The sequence below is a fragment of the Fukomys damarensis genome, unplaced genomic scaffold (assembly GCF_012274545.1).
Source record: "Fukomys damarensis isolate Sample0158 unplaced genomic scaffold, DMR_v1.0_HiC HiC_scaffold_14, whole genome shotgun sequence".
Taxonomy (NCBI): domain Eukaryota; kingdom Metazoa; phylum Chordata; class Mammalia; order Rodentia; family Bathyergidae; genus Fukomys; species Fukomys damarensis.
The window spans coordinates 23,609,648-23,625,685 of record NW_022900926.1 but is presented as its reverse complement, the minus strand read 5'-3'; the positions used below and the strand labels follow the sequence as shown (position 1 = coordinate 23,625,685).

At 32.2% G+C, this 16,038-nt stretch overlaps 1 protein-coding gene across 2 annotated transcripts in view; it reads right to left on the bottom strand.

Moving 5' to 3' along the window:
• Positions 1-16,038, bottom strand: part of Hbs1l (HBS1 like translational GTPase) — a 78,133-nt gene that overhangs the window by 41,722 nt on the left and 20,373 nt on the right. The gene's annotated exons all lie outside the window — the stretch shown is intronic.

The window sequence follows — 16,038 nt, the reverse complement described above, 5'->3', positions numbered from 1 at the left end:
TGAAAAGGAATATAGAATATAAAATTACATGTACAACATAATCCTAACATAAAGAATAAAAATAAATATGAAAAATCTGAAAGAAAATATGGTTAAAAACTATTTTTCAGTAAGAAAAATCATGAATGACTTTTTTCCCTTTTTCTATATTAAGAATATATTACCCTGACATTGCACAGCACTGATTTGAAATATTTCAGCAGACATTTTTACATATTTATATTTACAAATTCACAAGAGACCAGTTTAAAGTGAAACAAATTCACAACTGAGTCATTTAGATTAAAACACTTTGAGTCTAAAAAATATCTAAGATTGAAAAACAAAAGGAGGGGTTTTCCAGGTAAGAACATTTTAATGCCATTAATCATTTTTCCTATAAATGGATTCCAATAAACCACACACACAAAAATAAAGATTTTCAAGATTTCACAGAAATTAGTGATAAATTTTAAATGGAAAAATTTCAAATAAGAAATCACTTCACTGAATATAACTAAACATTAAAATTCTAGTTACTACATGTATATTAAGAAAGTAGGCTACTGAGAATAAACCACTTCTTTCAATATTGCAACTGCTCTGACTGTGATTTACTCAGTATAAATTGTTTACTCACTTTAGTACAGCCCTATAGCATAAATTACTCATGGAACCCATCTCCCATAGTGCAGCACCCATCTCCCATCACACAGAAGGGAAAAAGGGAGTGGAAACAAATTTCCATTTTATGTAAGCATAGCTGAACCAGCAATTTTTAAAAATGAAAAAAGTAAATAGATTTCAACCAGTATTAGATTGTATTACGTCTGCCACAAGACTACAATCTAATACATAAATTATAACATTATGACCATTTTATAGTAGCAAGAATGCCTACCACTTCAACAGTTAGGGAATAAAGACAATGTTACAGTATTAATTTTCTTTTTGAAGAAACCATTTACATTTTGTTTCTAAGTATTACTGCTGTCACTGAAAATTTTGTTAGATCAGAAATAAACTAAAAAATAAAGCCTTTTATACTTAATAGAATGAAACATTACAAATCCTTCAAGAAAAACAAAGGGTAAATACGTGTTCTTCATCATTCTACAAGCCAGATCACAAGTACATTCCCCCATGAATTATTTGCCTCTGTTAAACCTTTCTATTTAAAGCTCAGATACAATATTAGTATGGGCAAACATTAGAGGCATATGTGAGAAATACCTCCTCAGTGATGCAGAATAATCCAAATTTACTGAGCTCCTATTGTATACCCCCGCCAAAAATGTTCTAATGGCTGAGCTCATTTAGCATCACAACTAACCTAAGAAAAAGAAGTATTATTATCCTACGTTTACAAATAAGGAAACTGGTACAGTGTTAACCAATCTGCTTAAAATCGCCACAGCTAGTGGCTGGTTCCACTAGAATCTAAATCCAAGCAGTCTAACCTAAGTACTGGTTCTCTTCCAAGTTACCACTGGGAATGAGAATGAACTAAGGATGGTCATAAAATCAGAAAAACACTGAATATTTAAGATAGAGGCAAAGGCTTACAAGAAATAAAGCTGAGTATCAGAAAAAGGATTATAAGAACCTTGTTGAAAATCTCAAGAAAGGGTTCCAACTAGCAACACATGATAAATGAAAAGTACATTGTTAGCCAAATTTAAGAGATTAAATTTCACTAATATTCTTTTTAGGTGCCACTTACACTGCTTTTAGTGACAATAAAAAAATATATATCTATATCTATATATATATATAGATATATATATATATATATACACACACACATCCAGGCCTACACAAACTCAACCTAATCCTTATTTCCATCTATTCAGTGACAATAAAAATATATATCTATATCTATATATATATATAGATATATATATATATATATACACACACACATCCAGGCCTACACAAACTCAACCTAATCCTTATTTCCATCTATTCCCCTCCACTCACAATGTCAATGATTAAATCTAGAGCCATGCACATGCCAGGTAACCCCTCTATCACAAGCTACATCCCAGACCGAACTTTGGCATCTTCAAGAAATGACCTGAATGACAAGCAAGGCTGTGTGTTTGAAAACTTCTAAACAAATTTGTTTTAAAAAGATATACGACAGGTCACAGCATGTCTCTAGATAGAATACACTATTCAAATGCCATCTTTCATTAATATATTTTGGCCCAGAGTCAAGCCTAGTCAATTTACTAAGACTGGTAAGAGTGCCAATACCCAGAAATAACTATATTAATAAATGTAACTGATTTGAAAACAATTACTAAAATGAAGGAAAGAGAAATTAATATTAAGAGGCTACTATATAGGAAAGGATGCTGGGTTAAAGAACAAACCATTATAATACCAGATGTTATCTAGACACTAGCTAGACATTATTACATATTCCACTAGGTATACCAGATTATAATGTCGCCATTTTAAAGAAAAAATCAAGTCTCAGAGAAACCAAATAACTTATCAAAGTCATACAAAAGCATAGGGCAGAGCTAGATAGCAAAATATTACTGATCCAAATTCAGAGCTACCATCTCAGTCAGAACACACATGCTGGTACAGTTTCTGGTTTTTTTTTGTTTTGTTTTTCTTTCTGAAGACAGGGTCTCACTATGTAATTAAGGCTGGCCTTCAGCTCACTATGTAGGCCAGGCTGGCCTTGATTTCATGGAGATCCTCCTGCTTCAGCCTCCTGAGAGTTGAGATTACTGGAATGAACCACCATACCCAGCCCGATGCATTCTTAAAAGTCTAGTGAAACTTGGGAAGAAAATAAAGTTTCATTCTCTTTATATTCTCCACAAAAATAAATTCTAGAGAAACCAAGCTTAATATTTTTAAATGTTAACAATAATTCTCTCAAAAGAAAATTTAGAGAATAAACAACCTACAGATTGAGGTTTTTTGTTTCTTAACCCAAGACTGGACACTAGTAAATTATAAAAAACAATGAATTAAAAGTTCTAAAGTTTGAACCACGCACAGTGATGCATGCCTATAATCCAATTACTCAGGAGGCTGAAATAGGAGGATCACAAGTCTGAGGCCAACCTAGGTAAATTAACTAGATTGTGTCTCCAAATAAAATGTAAAAAGGGCTGGGGATGTAGCCAGTACTGGAGTGCTTGCCTAGCACTGGCAAGGCCCAAGATTCAATTCCTAGTACTGAAAAAAAAAAAAAAAAGTTTTAAATTTCCCTATAGAAAAAATCATAACAAACTTAAAACACTAGAAAAATTATTTCTGAGGCATATGACTTAACAAAGGTTGTTATCTGTACTATAAACGGGCTTAGAATTAATAAGAGACAGCTCAATTTTTTTAAATTTGACAATGGATCAACTAGCTATCCACAGAAAAAGGCCAAATGACGAATACCTACAAAAAATTACTTCACTAGTGGTCATGGAAATGCAAATTAACGATGAGACATAAACTTCTTACCTATTATATTGTTCAAAATCAAGAAAAGTACTGATATATACTAAGAATGAAGAATGAACCATAATACTTTTCCTAAAGCAAAAGCCATTTCTATTGAAAGCAAGCAAGACAGTACCTCTTTCCACCCACTACAAAGGACCTATCTCACAGAAACAAAAAGCCTATTTGGTACATGAAAATCCTGTGAGCAGCGCTGTCTACTGAGAAAAAAACTGGAAATAAAACAAATAAGCTCAATATGCAAATCTTACGCTATAATGCAGCCATATAATGGAGTATTACATAACTGAAAAATCAGAACTACTATAGTTGGCAATGCATTATAACACAAATACAGTGCACCTTCTTACCAATGATTAAAAAATTCAAAATATGTATCTATTTTATCTGTGAATATGTGAAAGAATATGAAGCAGACTTTAAAGGCGGCCTCGTACTGGAGAGAGCCACAAGTACTTCCTCTTTAAAAACCTAAGAAATAACATGGTGCTGGGAGTATAGCTGAGTGGCAAAGTGTTTGCTTCACATGTGTAAAACCCTGGGCTCCAACCCCAGAACAAGAAACACACAAACAAACAAAAAGGAATGATTTAAATTTTTCAAATAATAAAAAAGAAAAGCTCCAAAAAAGTAACTTAAGCTCCTCAATTACACTTTATTTCTTAGAACTAAGTTCAGTTACCACCTCTTGGGCGTTTTCTATTTGCAAAACACTGTGCTAGTTGCTGTATCACATGGATCATTTACTTCCCCTAAAAATGATAACGTAGATATTTTCTACTCATGGATAAATGGTACTTTTGGCAGGGCAAATCTGTAACAGCATGCTCAAGGCACCATGAATACAACTTCTAGGAACAGACAAGTGACTAGCATCGTAACAAGCCCCCAAGAAAATACATAATTTATCTTTGACTCTTAGCCACTCATTGACAAATGAAACTCCAATATAAATCCTTCAGTGTGACATAATTATCAAAATACTGCCATTAATGCTATTCTGATTAATACTTAAATGTAAGAATTTAATTAGTATAATCTCTCTAAATGATAACTATTATATGTTCTAAAAGCCTAAAAAATATCCTTTCCTTTTTACTTTTTATCTAGCTGTCACTCTAAAACTAGGAAATAACTGATAATTTTAAAATGTACAAAAATGTTTACTAAGGTATTTTTATAATAACTTGAAAAACCTACCTGAGTAAATAACCAGACATCTAGAATATAAAATACTTTGAAATCTATACTTACTGGTATTTAAAAAGGTCTAATATGCTCTATATGAAAAAACATTCATAAGGTATAAAATGGTAATTCTGACATTAAGAACACACTGGTCTGAATGATGGCTGTATCACTTAATGGCCTCGGGCAAGACAGTTTAAACACTTTTGGCTTCAGATCCTTTAATTCCTAAAACGACAATACAGAATCCTTACCCTTTATGATTACTGTGAATATTAAGTGATACAAACAGATATATTTTATTATATTTGAAGTATAGTAAGTACTCATTAATATACCTAATATTTTTGAATGCATCAAAATTTCTCAAATTATTTAAGGTTATGCTTAAAAACAGCCGCAAGCTAGCAACTATTTTTTTTTTAATTCTACAGTATTTTAAATATAACAGAATAGCTGCTTTCATAGGAATCAAAAGACCATAAAGGGACTTGAAATTTAAGTGGACTAGAAAATGGCTTCATTTTTAGGACTGCTAATTTGCAAAGATTTAAAAACTGATACCAATTTCTATATGTGAATAAATCTCTAAGTTAAGTGATACTAGCAAGAAACAAAACAAATTTAAATGCCTCACTAATGAAAAACCTAGGAATTTTATTTCATTTTTAGGATACTTATCTAAATACCAAGTGAAGTTAAATTATTACAGAATAAAATTTTGTAGCAAGAAGTAATATGCAACAAAGAAAAGGCAATGGAGAGACCCAAAGAATTTTGCTCATTGCTCAATTATAATTTGCCTCTAATAACCACGCTTACTAACCATGTGAAATACAGCCTCTGCTTCTTCTGCCTACCTCAGACACTGTAATGACCAAATAAAATATACAGAAGCCTGACAAATCACTAACATTTAATATACAGGTGTTAGTTCACTTCCCTGTCTTCCCTTAAGAGACAGCAGATCCTGGAACAGAAAATTTACATATAACCAAGAAAAAGTAGCAAATACATGTTCAGAGCGAAAGCACTTGGCTATATTAGCTAGGTCTATTAAATCAGAAACTCAACCCCTGAGGGGCTCGTATAAAACTCTATGGAAAACTCTCTGCCTTAATTTTATGTTCCCAATGCCTAGCATATTTTTCTGATTAAAAATGGAACATATAATAAATGCTGGCTAAACTGAATCTTATTTATCATCTCCCTCCATTTTATCCTTTGCTGAAGGACTTAGTAAGCTTAACATAAAAATGTTCACAATACTTATTAAAGACTTGCAACTGCCTCAGAATGCAATAAGTACATTATAATCTATAATTTTCAAGGTTAAAAAAGCAAGGTAATTAAGATTAAAAGGAAATTGCATGTACCACTTATGCAATCTGCAAACACTACTAGCTATTCATGGAGAAGTAATCTGCTTTAAGAGGCTAAAGCAAATCATTTTTTAAGTTAAACAATTAGTGTTTCAACTTTTACAGTGTAGGTGTATATACAAAGAGAATCTTAAAACATATCTGAGAACATTCTGAACTACTTAAGTTTTTTTCATTGAAATCAACCACTTCCTTTCAAAAAACCCACATTAATTTTAAGCAGAAAGCCAATGAACCTAAAGTTATCTGTACAAGAAGTATAAAATTCATCTAACTAAATAAAATACTCAGTAATGAATATATTGCTGAAAATTCTTCAAATAAGATATATTTTAAAGAGGAAACAATAAAATGCAGTTAAACACATGTTAACAACTTATAAAAAAAGGATTAAGTAAAAGGAAACATATTTAAGTGCACTACTGAAAAATTTATATACATTTAGAATTATTAATATTTCATATTAATAATCTTTATAACATAGATTTGTGAAACTAAGCACAGAATTTATTTACAAGATAAGGATAAAAATCTTATTTGACTTAAGAGACAGAGGGGAGGCTGTATCTTGTCATAAAAATCTACCACCACCATCTCTCCCATATAGTTAATCTGGAAATGTCTAAGAAGATACAAGCATAGCACAATAAGGAGAAAAAAAATGATCTAGTGGAAAGTGTTTGAGGCTATGCTTCATTTTTTTTTCTTGATTCTAGGGAATAACCTGCCATGATAACTAAGACCTGAGTATAGCTGTAAGTACTATATTGTACATATGTTTAAATCAAAGTATAAGGTTTTTCTGTACAGGCTGCTTAACAGACTAACTACTAACACTACCAAAAAAAACTGCTAGAAAAGAACAACTGTAACCTCAGTTTATAAAACTAGGTTTTATTTTCTAAACAAAAGCTTTACTTGAAAGTAAAACTAGTTGGAATTCAAAGAGAAAATAAAATGATGCATAATAGATTCCCAACCAAAATGGGCAAACAAATATTACTTAAAGTAAACTATCAAAAATAGAGCCTCTGGTAAGGCATGGTGGTGCAGGTCTGTACTCCCAGCAGTCTAAGTGGTTAAGTCAGAAAGATTATAAGTTCAACCTTAGTCTGGACAACTTAGCAAGACCCTATCTCAGAAGTAAAATATAAAAAAGGGCTGGTGTGTAGCTCAGTAGTGGAGGATCCTTGGGTTCCCCAGTAATATGAAAAACAAAATCATAGCACAGTAACACAGTACAATACTGAAATATATTTTTCCAAAGCCTGCAACACTTTTAAACGAAATTCTCTTAACGATCTGATTAGTATAAACATTTATCAGCTACTCATTTCTGAGGCAATGGAAATAATCTATTTTGAAAACTGCAAAAATGTTAAATTACACATGATTTTTTTGTAGAACAACCACTTTTTCTCAATGCTTGTTTTTCTTTACAGTGCTATTTTTCTAAAAGAATCAAAATATATCCAATGTTAGAAAAATCTGGATTAGTAATCGTAAGAATGAAACTTTATTTCACACAATAATACTGTAACCATTTTCTCAAAAACTATCTTCTAGCGAGGGTGTCTGATTAAAAAATTTTAATTATGTATAACATCTGCCTGCCAAGATCTTCTTTTAAAATTATGCTATATGTATTTTAATTTAGTATGTTATTATTCTATTTTTTTTTCTTCCCTTTAGTATGTTATTATTCTATTTTTTTTTTCTTCCCTTTATAAGTTTAAGGTGGCAAGGAAAATAACATAGCTAAAAGATATTCCAGAATTTTATTCCTCAAATATATTTGCTCTTTTACCAGCTCATTTATACAAATGCATGATGTAACAAAACCATATGACAGCTCATTCAAAGATTACTGCTACTGAGGAATTTACATACATTAACAAATGAAGTAAAATGTTACCTAAACTAAGAAGACACAGTAACATTATTTTACAAAGACTCTAACTTATTACTATAAAAGGCTAATTTTTATATAAATACTAAGAAATTCTTATTCAAAAATTTAATCCCAGAACTCTGGGAGGCTGAGGCAGGAGGATCACAAGTTCAAACTCAGCCTAAGCAACTTAGCAAGACCCTATCTCAAAATTTTAAAACAACAAAAATAGGATGACAATTTAGGAACTTCAGTGCGAAGGCTCTAGGTTCAATCTCTATTACCACAAAAAAGATAGATTCTCTTAATTGTCTTCTATATTGTTTAGCAATACCAAGCTGATACAGTTAGTGAAAGCATTACACCTAAACTCCTAAATCTTTGGAACAAGGCTCACTATATTAAAAGCATCTGGTTTCACAGTTGAAACACACCCTTGAAAAAAAAATGCAGTTAAAAACCCAAAACAGGGAGCTGGGGACTTTGGTGATGCCACCTGCCTTACAGGTGCAAGGTCCTGAGTTTGATCCCTGGACAAAAAAAAACAAAAACAAACAAAAAAAAAACAATGACATTTCTATCCTACTCTTCTCGCAATGCAAAGTCTCAACACCAAAGCACAAACTGTAAAGAGCATCTACCAAGCAGAAAATGGGACCAAACTGGCAAGCCGCAGGGGTTCACTTCATTGGACTGCAGATCTTGCCAGGAAAGCACAGCTCGAGGCACCTCTCTGAAGGACCCAACAAAAGAGCAACCAGGAATGAGAATCAAGATGGTCAGATGTGAGAAGGCTGAGGGAAAATCTCAAAACCTACCCTCAAATATCCACAGAACAAGGAAGTTATGAAAGTTTTTAAAAGAGAATTTTTCTGTTAGCTTTTCAGTTTGTTTGGTCTCAGAGAAAAAAATGAAATGTTGAGAAAACAGTGCTGAAATATGACCCATGGGTAGAGTACGTATGCAGCAACTTCAAGAGTTCAAGATGGCTCAGGGCTCAATCACCACACTCCATCCCATATTACTCTTTCAACAATGCTGTCAAAAAACTCCCCATTATTCAAATATGAGAAACATACAAGCTATAGAAAAAGTTATTTTAAGAGCAATAGTAGGAAAACAATATAAAAGCAGGCAAAAATACATATGACATGAATGAGAAAGGAAATAGCTTAAGGTCCATTATATCACATACAGCAAAGAAACTATCCCTGAGAGAGGAGCTTAGAAGAAAGACACAGAGGAGGAAAGAAAAGTCAGTAACGACAGGAGAAAGAGCAAAAAAGTAAGCCTGCAGAGCTCAGGGTAATGAAGGAAGAATGGAAAACTACCACAGAAATAAAAGTCACCCTGTAGACAGCAGAATCAGGCTAGCTGGCAATACGCATACACAGAAAACAGTACAGCAGTATCTGCTTTCCAAGAAACAAAGCGAACTCTAACATAGAAACAAAGGGAACTCAATCTGTCATGCAGATAACAGGCCAAGATCACTTTCAAATACTTAACACTAAGGAAATGTTTTGGACATGCATAATTTGGGACTAAGAGGTGAAAGGATTGAACCAAGTCAAAGAGACAGAAGCCTAATTATGAGAAATAATTTTAACGTAAGTATAGTTTAGAACTAAGGAAATTTTAAGTACAGAACAAAATGAACAAGCTATATACACTGACAATAAAGACGTCAGGACACAAAGGAGAAAACATATCTGAGTTAGCCCTATTTTAAAAACTGTTTAAAGAATTATAAAGGACACAAACTGTTTTAAAGAATTTTAACTCAGGAAACAGAAATTTAAGTATATTATCAATATATAAAGGTAAAAATTTGACCAAAGAATTAAAAATATGGACAAAAATTATGAGAAATAGAGAAGGTGAAGTATAGATGTGAATTTCTTTAGCACCCCCCCCAATCAAACTCAGCATCTTGTGCTTGCAAGGCAGGTGTGGCACCACTGAGCTACAATCCCAGCAAAGTTCTTCAGCTTTCGCAGTGAGAGATCAACATGTACTTGCTAAAGCTGGTAATTTTTTTAAAACTAAATTATGTTATTATAAATTATACAATTTGCAAGTTATCAAACATATAAAATGATCAACAAACACAGATATGTCAAAAAACATAATAAAATCACAACTTTTTAAATGACAGAAAATATTACATCTATTCTATCAAACCCATAAATAAGGAAAAACTCACCTATTAGAACCTCTAACAAACTTAAATGTAGAAACACAATTAAACCAATGTTACTTGAAACAGTGAAAGCAAAAGAATGGGCAAAGAAAACAGAAAAAGAAGCAGTATATTAATGTTAAAGAAACTAAATTTAAAGCAAAAAAACAGAAAACTACAAAAAAGGGGAACTTTATATTAATGAAAAATTCAAATCCACAGAAAAATCTGGTATTTTTACATACATGATCAAAATGTAAAGGGCAAAATTTGTAGCAAATAAGATGGAATAAAAATGGAAGAGGTTCATATTTTAGCTTACCTCTATCAGGCTAAAAGCAATCAAGGAAATAGCAAATATACTGAATTCTATATCAACTTAAAAAGTAACAGAAATATATCTACTTTGTATTCTGCAAACAGAAGAGTACTGTTGACAAGTGCTTATCAAACTATTATAAAACTCCACTGAAATGGACAGATGGACACACACACACACACACACACACACACACAAGGTCTCACTAAACTTCAGAAAGAAGGGTATAGACCACATTCTATGATAACAAAATAATGAAACCTGTAATCAAAAATAACCAAAACTCCCACAACAACTTGGAAATTCTGAAACTCCCTCAGAATCTTTTATATCACATACAGAAAAGAAACTATCCCTGAGAGAGGAGCTTAGAAGAATCTTTGTTTAAAAAAGAAATCAAAATTGTGAATTACCTAGAAAATAACAATAATTCTTTAAGAACACATAGTAGCAAATGCAGTATGCACAGAAAACAATGACTATACAGACATAAGTAAGAAGAATGGGAATAGTTCACACTAACTTTAAGGAAGAAAAAAACAAGGATAAGATGGAGCATGATTCCAATTTGTTTCCTAAAATAGAGGGAGATCTCAAGTATATGTGCCAAATGTTAACTTTTGTTAAAATTAGGTGATAGGTACATGGGTGTTTCTTATGTTTTCTGTATTTTTTTCATATAAAATCTCATAAATTAAAACTAGTTTCCGTAAGAAATAAAAATATATTTAAACACTCTACTTTGAAAACAAAAAGGTAATGAGATTAAGTCAGAGACAAAAACAAAATAATGACTTAAAATCAGTAGAATTAATTATTGATCTAAGAGCTAATCTCTGCATGAAAAAAAGAACAGAAATTGCAAAACTATTCACCAGGAAAAAAGCTGGGCAGAGAGAAATGGGACACTAATGGACAGAAAATAATATTAAAATTGGACTGGAAAATTAATTATAGGCAGTGAAGACTGAAAGAGCAAGACAATGTTTGATGGAATTCTCAACAAATACATCTGTCAATCTGGTTGGTTTGGATGAATTAGATGGTTTCCTAAGACAATTAAAACTTTCAAAACTGACCCTAATCAGAAAGATTAATCCTATCATGAAAAAGTTTCAATAAACTTCAATTATTTGAGGATAAAAACTTTCTAAATTATGTAATATGAAAGTATGACAACAAAAACCAAAGCCCAACAAAAAGCAAGAGATGAAATTATCTTAAAATGATAGAGTACTTTGAAAGTACTCTACCATGAAAAGACAGATGTTTCAACATTATAAAACTAGATTAATACTAGAAAATCTAAGATAATGTAATATTTGATGTTATTTAAAGCTTTTAGTAACTATATACAGTATTTTTCTGCAAATATATCTTAATATCATTAAATATCTTAATAAAAATCACACCTAAATTTTTTTTTCAGACTTGATAAGCTTTTTCTAATGTATGAATGGGAAAAAAGTATTTGAGATAACCTGGAAGAAATAAAAACATAAAAAAGAAAAATATAGTCTACAAATATTAAAACCTAACAAAAATAAAAAGCTACATAAAAACTTTATTAATAAAGAGTCCCAAAATAGAGAACTTAGAATATGTCACAGATGGCATTTCAAAAATAAAGTATGTAGGATTCAACAAAAGTTAGTCATAAATCCACCTTTCCATTAAGATGAAAGGTGGTGGGGAAATCAGATTTCTATGTTAGGCCTTAGTAACAGCTCAATCAAAAATACAACTGTGGAAAAATTAATCCATCAAGGGTATTAGAAAAAAATAATTATTTTATTCTTTAATTATCTTGTAGTGAAGCAGACCTTTGTTTCTTTTTTTTTGGTACCGGGGATCAAACTTAGGTCTGTGGCAGAACCAAAGCTAAATCCCTGGCCTGAAGCAGACCTTTCAAACAAAATCCTATCAAGAAAGGAGCTAAAGGTGTAGGGAAGGTGGGACGTGTAGGGGAAGGGTAAAAAGGGAAAAGAAAAAAATGTGAGATAATGAAAAGATGGAAATAAAGTGGTTGTAGATGGGGAGGGGAGGAGGGGGTGAAGGGAGGGCAGGGACAAGGGGAAAAAATGAGAACCAAGACTTGTCATGTAGAGGTAAAAGATCCCAACAATTAATGTAACTGCACTGTATCCCTAAAACGTACCAATAAACTCAATTAAAGCTGAAAAAAAAAAAAGAAAAAGGTTGGATAAATTTGGTTATTTAAAAACAAATTTTATCTCTGTAAAAGTGATCTAAGAAATGATAAACTAGGAATCAGAAAAAGTATTTTCCATGTACATAAAAATTGTTACAAGTACTAATTTCCTTAGCATAAATATGTATATATGAGTGTGTATTTAAATAAATACACACACAAAATATGTCAGATGATGCAAGTGCTGTGAAGAACAAGAAAGCAGGGTTACAAGAGAAAGAGAGTGAGGGGAAGGGAACCGTGATCGCATACAGGATAGTCACAAAAGGAACAGAATGGCTGTAATAACATTTCCAAGGTCGAAAGTAGTGACGACTGAACTGCAGTCTGCAGAGCAATCAGCTGGACACAAGGGAAAAGGAAGAGTACTATAGGAGCAGAGGGAGCCCGGGTAAATGTGCTTGATGTGTTTGAGTAGGGAGATATAAACAGAAACCAGTTCATAAACTGGCTTAAGAAACAAAAGGACTTAAAGAAGAAACAAAATTAGACCTACATTTTAGAAAAATGACTCTGGCATAGTGCATAACAATTTTATATGGAAGTAAACTGAAAAAAATCAAGAAACCAATTACAGAATGTCTCTATCATTCTACCAAAAGTTAAAGGCCTTTAAGAAAAAAAGCAACAAAAACGGAATACAGTAGGCAAAAAATCCAGTAGATCCAGCAGATCAGCACTATGCATGGATTTCAAATGCATGAGTTCACCTGCTCTGTATTAGTAACCCCAAAATCACTACACAGGACTTTGGCAGTCACTTACAGACAAGCAAAGCAAAGAACAATGTGAATCACCAACATGCAAGTTCCCAGGGACTGAACAAGGCAACACTCTTATCTTGTTGTTTCAGCTCTCATACTGTAAACAAGTAAACTTTTTGTGGTTTATTTAGTGTCATGCTTTCCTATTTTTGTTTTCTGTTGATAATTTTGCTACCTAAAATGGTTTGCAAGTACAGTATTAAAGTGTCATCTGGTGTTCCTAGGCATAAGGTGGGGTTGATATGCCTTAGAAATAAAAATGTATACAAGGTACTTGTATGCTATTGTCCAGGAGTTTAATGTTAATGAATCTATGATATGTAATAATACATAATAAATAAAGTATCTTTAAAAAGAGACATATATAAAACAAGATTATATTCTGATTGGTTGACAGAAATGTAACCAGAGGCTCACGGGAACCTAACCCTATTTCCTATAAGTGCAATGTTTCAATGTTTGCAGAGACTTTATAAAACATAACTACCCCGACCAACAAGAATCAACTCTACATGTATGCATGTGTGTGTGCACATAAACATTTATGTATTGATAAGGTAGAAATAATAGCAACAGCAATTAATTACAAATAGTAGGTAAGGGAAAAAGGACTAACAATGCTACGATTCTGGTTCTGGCAACTGAAGGATAATGATACTAACAATAAAGATAGGAAGAATGAGGGTAAAGATACCAACTTTAGAGTGTAGTATTGTAAATGACAGGATGCATTAAATATGATTATGTGTTTATGTGACCATACCCAGTTTCCCTTTGAAGGTAAGATATCGTAACTCTGTTCATCCTGGATATTTCCTCTATCTAAAGTGCTCTCCTTTAAGTAATATAATATAAATCAGTATACTCTTATCAGCTCCTTTACTTTCCACTCTCATCTCTGCAATTACATTATCCATATTCACCATAACCTATATAATAATGAATAGTGTTTCTATGGGAGTCTCACAAAATGTAAAAAATAAAAAAAAAAATTACCCTGTACAAAGCAACAAGTATCTTAGAAAAAATGATTTACCACCAGATGGATTGCTTTTAATTTGTTTATAGAAACAAAGCAGTATCTTCAGCAAAAATTATCAAAAGGCCAATCTGGAATATCACCTTCATAAGAATTCAAATGGATAAATGGGTTTGTTTTCACAACTGACTTAAGAAAATCTTAGAATTATAATTTTTTTTACTGACAGGCCAGTAGTTTTTGTAACAATGTATACATACAAGTCTTTTACAACCTAAAAATTAAAATTACAAAACTGCATAAACTGAGCCTTACACAATACTGTGTAAACAGATAGGAAAGAACTACTCTGGAAATGAATACGATTCCTCCATATAAATAATAAAAAACAATATCTAATCCACAAAGATAATAAATTTATAATCAAATATATACTCTTGTGAATGCAAAACTAAAAACTTGCTGCTAACAGTTTTCACAACATACAATGGTCCAATATAGAATCAAAGTCAATGTACAAGGTAAATAATCATGAGAATCCATTATTTTTCTCTCAACTGTATGTTTATCTCAAGTGCTTCCTTTTACCTGCCAAAAAACAAAAGTACTTTGCTAGTTTTATCCTTGGTGTGATAGCTGTATGACCTCCACTGAGTAAATAATTACCATTTCCATTTGAAAAAAACAGGTGAAGTTCAAAAGGGGAAAACTGAGCCAAAGGAAGAATGCCAGTGGCGGGGGCGGGGGGCAAAACAGAAAGGAAAGAAGTATTCTGTAAAGAAATGTAACCCTGTTTCATGGAAATTAATTGACCACATCTAGTCAACTAAAGACTAGTATGTAACAAAATATCCATGGACATCATTTAAAGAACAAAAAAGTAAAGGGCAAAAAGGCAATTTTTAATGGCCTTTTTATATCATTAAGAATATAAATATGACATCTATATTCCTAATATTAATGCTTTTGATCATAATGTAGATAAAAGTAGCTTTGCACCTCAAAATTGAGACTTAAACTAGAAAAGTAAACAAACACTTAGCACACCTGAGCTACCAAGTGCCAGTCAATCAACAGAAGGTGGTACAGAATATACAATCACTGTCAAAAGAGGGTATCCAAAACAAGAAGCACTTGTCTTTTTTGCCAAGGGCCAATGGGCAAGGGTGGAAGGATAAAAGGTCTTCTTGGTTCCAGCCTATGAATCTCAAAAACTGACATTCCCTTAGTCAACAGGGAAATTTTTTTTTTCTGGTACCAGGGATCACACTCAGGTCCTTGTGCTTGCGAGGCAGGTGGCAGAACCACTGAGCTAAATTAAATCCCTGGCCCCAGGGCAAATGTTTTGTCAGGTACATGCCTGACGGACCAACAGCCAGCCAATAAAAGGAAAACAGACTGAAAACTTATTCAAATATTATTGCTTTTTCTAATCACTCTGTAATATAAAATGTTTCATCCACAAAAATAATCTCGTAAGTGGCAATTTTAATCATAATCAGCCAAAAGTCAGACCCAGATCATTCTATAAAATCTGCCTGATAGCTTTAAAAGTAATGTATTGCCACTTGAAAATTAGTTTGGTATAAAAGAAGATAAAGTAATAGTACCACTATTCAACTAAGATTTGTGGATTCGTGTATAAATTGACCCACTTGT